General features: G+C 37.8%; 1 long non-coding RNA gene across 1 annotated transcript; it reads right to left on the bottom strand.

Moving 5' to 3' along the window:
- Window positions 1–992: 992 nt before the first annotated feature.
- On the bottom strand, window positions 993–1,973 carry LOC309481863. Its single transcript, XR_014200129.1, has 2 exons — window positions 1,851–1,973; window positions 993–1,209 (listed from the first exon to the last, which is right to left on the bottom strand). It is a non-coding gene; the product is annotated as an uncharacterized lncRNA (long non-coding RNA).
- Between the last annotated feature and the right edge of the window lie 2,801 nt (window positions 1,974–4,774).

Raw genomic sequence — 4,774 nt, forward strand, 5'->3', positions numbered from 1 at the left:
ATGTCCCCACAATGTAGGGAATACCAGGATACTACACACACACACACAAACGCGCATACACAAACAGACACACACACACACACTCTGGTAACACAAACACCACTTTGTGGGGACTCTCCATAGACATAAAGGTTTTTATACTTTACAAACTGCATATTCTGTCTCCTTACACTAACCCTACCCCTATATTATTCTCATCGAGCCAGACGACTTTCTAATTTTCAGTTATTAGCTCCGACCAACTAGCCTGGGAAAACCCAGACTACTTCCGGAGAATTTTAATTCTCTCTCCAGGATAGTCTGGAGAAGAGCCCATTCAAACTCATTTCTGTGCCGCCGAAATCGCGGCACCAATCAGAAACGTTTGGGGAGGGATTTACATGATGACGACAGCGCAGCGACGCTGAAGGAGATTTCATTACAAAGATGGATGCCGCCGTGGAACATCACTCGTTCGAATCATAGTTTATAAACGAATCAGTTATCGCGTCTGTTTTGAGCGATTTAAACTTACCGTTTTCGTTAAAACCGGAGGCAAAGAACAATACTCGAAGTATACGTCATCTCCTTCATCGATCTGATTGGTTTTATGACTATCCAATTGCGCCCAGAGGAATTTGAGCTACGTCGGTTGGTGACGCCCCTTTGGAAATGATTTGTCTACATAGCTTCGCCAGACCCTACACTCAGTTTCAACTGAGAAGGGTCTAGTTTTAACCAGGTTACCGACCAACAGGAAGTCAGATATATTTGTTTGAATGTGGATTTTTGGAATTAAGCTCTGATCTTTCATTACTGCTGCAAGGAGCCTCACACGATTCACACCAAACGTTCTCAACATGATGCCACTATATTGAAGATGCAAAATTTCGAACGGGTATTTTGAATGGAGTTGATGAAATAAAATAATGACAAAAAGGGAAACAGGAAGAGTCTCATATCTTCTAACTAATACATTATACACCATTTATTTATATAAAATAATACAAATAAGAAGTAAAAAACACATTTTATTCTTTTTCATATATTGCATTTGTGCTATCTGGTTGAAATAAATAAAATAAAATGTAATACATAGTATAACCACTAGTTTGCAGCATAGGCCTATATTTAAACAGGGTTGGAAAAAAAACTAGTTGCTGAGAAGTTTTCAGACATAATTATCAAAAAAGTTTAATTTTCTAGCTCAACTAACTGGTAAACAGGGTGCTTTTCAATATCCCTCCTCGTCTCCTCTCTCCTCCGTCCTCCATCCTATGACCCGGAAACCGATCGAGCTCAGCCATCTTGAAGGACATCTCAATTCTCTAATTGCACCGCGAGGAGTCTAGGATCGAGGAGTTAGGAGGCTTCCTGAGGAGTCATGAGCGAGGATACACAGGTGTATCCTATCATGCGGAAGAGTTTTATCGACTTAAACGTGACGCACGTCTAAATTCTCCTCCCCCTTCACATCGGTCACAATCATTTTAATTTATACTTTACCTTTGCAGTTTATATAAACCACACCTCTCACATATTTCAACAGGGTATCTTGCTTTATTATTATTTATTATGAATTTCTTAAATAAACAAACTTCAACAACATAAGGGCAGGTCCTTTGAGCGCTGCTGATGACGCGATGAAGTGACGCTTGAGTGATCAAGTATTCCAATGTTTTAAAAAAAGTTACATTCGATTCCTCCGTCCTCGCGTCTTTTCCTTGCAGCCTTCCCTCGCATCCTACAGGGGGCGGAGCTGAGACGCGAGGAAAGGAAACGAGGATGCACAAATAAGAAATGAGAAGCACCCACAGTCTCCAACTCATCATTTGATCTCACTCTGCCTCTCTCTTAAAGGGGTAGTCCACCCAAAACATATTTTTTTATTTTTTATTAAACGTAATATGATTCCATGGATGGCAATGGGCTGTATATCATTTCAAAATGAGCTTAACATGTTCTGTATCACAGGTGCATATGAGAATCTAACTGGGTTCGAAACATTGGACATTGGCTGGCAGCTCTTGAGAATCTTCCCCAAAGAGGACAGGATCCTGAACAGGATCCCTCAGAGCACTCTGGCTGAGTTTGATCCCAGAGACTCCAAACATTAGTCTCCCTTCCTTCCTTGTTCATGAACTTTGTCAGCTGTAAATCTGTCTGATTTGAATCAAATCATCAAACCTTGACCTGGTGTAAATACATTTTGGTACTTATGGTTACGCTCAAATCTACGCTCAAAACAGATTTTACTCTATCTCTCTGCTCAAATCTAGCACACCAAGTCTACACTGATGGATTACAAAGTTGATTTCATTGCTGATCTTGTTATTTATTTATTTATTTATTTATTTAAGTGTTGCTAAATAGTCAAGCAAAATGTTATGAATATCGTTGTTGCACTGCGGTGTGGACGTTTTTTTTGTGTGTTGCTCAGTGTGTCAAACAGTGTTCTGACCAAGTGGTATATGATGTAAAGCCAAACTTTTATCTTAGCCTGCAAAATATTAGAAAAACTGACAAAGCTACTAGTATGTGTCACAAAACAGCCTGCTTCTTTAGTTTCAAAAGTGCCAAGATCAATGATGCTTATTGCAGTCTATGAATCTGTCATCATTATAAAGATTATAAGGAAGCCAAATGTTCATATAATGCATTAAAAGGGAATAGATAAGCACAGTGGCCCTATCAAATCAAAGTAAGAAATCCAAAATCTGAGCAATAGATTTTTTTTACGTTAGTTAATTTATGTTTGGTATAACAATGTGTCCTTTATAGTTGTATAAGCAATGTATTTATTATAATTTATTTTGGTGCCATGTACTGTGGTACAGTGTGTGATTTCAAGTGAATTCATAATGAAGTGATTATCCAAATGCATGAACACTATTGGAAATATATACAGTACTATGTGACCACTTCCTTAAACCTGGTGTAAATGAATGATCATGATGAAAGTAATCAAATATAATAGTGCAGCAATGCACGTCTTGATGGACTGATGTTAATTTTGGTATTGACGTAATATACACAACACAACTTTACAAAGCACAGTGGTTCTCAATTGTGCATACACATATTGTAAAATTAGTTTTGCTTAACCATATGTAACTTGCTAAGTTGGCAAAAGGTACAGGATTGTTTTTAGACGCAATTTAGCATTAAATTCCACCCAATTTAGCATAAACTGAACTTAGTTCTTACTTCTGCATGTGCCCAATCCTAAAACGTATCTGCCCCATATATCAGTAATTGTCTCTCTGCAAAGTCTGTATTACATTATGACAATTACACAAAACTATTTATAAAGGTCATCCTGATGTGATCAGGCACATTTTGTGTAAGGTGTATGAGAATATCCTATGCAGTCGTTACACAGTGAAATGCTTGATTAATTATCTGCTTTAAAATGTTTAAACAGCACAGGGAATCAGAGTCTTCATAACACAATCATCAATTATCTTTTAACAGCCAGTTAGTTTCCCAGGTGAACGATGTTTCTTGTAATTAGTTATTTGCCCTAATTGGACTGATGAAGGCCTATAAAATACACTTATCTCCAACTACATGTATGTTTGTATTTGTAGCGTCAGTGTGGTGGTTTGAGAAAGTGAATGTTGGGGCTTTGGAGTACTCAGGGTTTTTTTTTTTTTGCCATGGATAAAGGGTGGACACTAGTGATGGCAAAATGAGGCTTCCTGAACCACTGAGACCTCGCAGCCCATTGTTTCAGCCAAAGGTTCATTACTCGAAGCTTCATTCACCATTGCTCACTAGTGACACCTAGCTACTGTGCAAAGAAATAGCAGACAAATTAATTCATTCTGAACCAGTGTGTGTCCCCCCTTCCCCTGGTTTTATTCATTCATTCATTCATTCATTCAATTCAATTCAATTCAATTCAATTCAATTCAATTCAATTCAATTCAATTCAATTCAATTCTATTTATTTATTTATTTATTTATTTTCTTCTCACTGTTAATGTCTGTAACCTTTCATTTGCAATAATAAAAAGACCTGAGCAGACATTTGTCCATTGCCTGGGTATTATATAAAATATGTAGGCTATCTTTCTCTGTCTGAATTTACTTGTGCAGAGACAACTGTCAAACACAGTTAATTAATTATTCATAAATTGTTTGGATAGTGACAGTATGAACAGCAAAAGTGACACTGTGTTGAGTGCATTGCTTATGGTGGAGGGAGTGTAATAAAGTAAACTGCAACAGAATAGTCTGGGGTGGTAAAAATTGTTTCTGGGGGGTTTTGTGCTGTGAACTGTTACTAGTTTTGGTGCAGTGTTGTGCTTATTGGACTGGGGATATAGAGGTGCAAACTGCAACACACTATTGCAGTTTGGGGTGGGTGAAGGAAGGATTACAATAGATTTGTATTGAGAAACAGAATTATTTCAAGTGTGTTGGGGTTTAGACGATTCCTTTTCTCGGACCAAATCTCTCCAGCCTTGGAAAAGATCCTTTCACAAGGAACAGAGGATGCAGTGGAACATAAATGCCAGTGCCAGCTGGTATAAATGAGGATACTGATGCTTCTGTTGAGCCCAGACAGGGGAGGATTCCCTCTTTCTTGCTGGCTCCATTACCAGGAAAAAGGAAGAGGTCACAAAAAGCAAACAAGTCCAAAAGGGCAATCCAGTCCAGATCCAAAAATCCAAAGCAATCCAAAGCAATCCAAAGCAATCCAAATAATCTTATCTAATAATATAACAAGACTATAATAGCTACTATAATTAATGATAACAATACTATAACTCTTCTAACCTGATAATGT

Source organism: Leuciscus leuciscus, assembly GCF_965113295.1.
Source record: "Leuciscus leuciscus genome assembly, chromosome: 1".
Taxonomy (NCBI): Eukaryota; Metazoa; Chordata; class Actinopteri; order Cypriniformes; family Leuciscidae; genus Leuciscus; species Leuciscus leuciscus.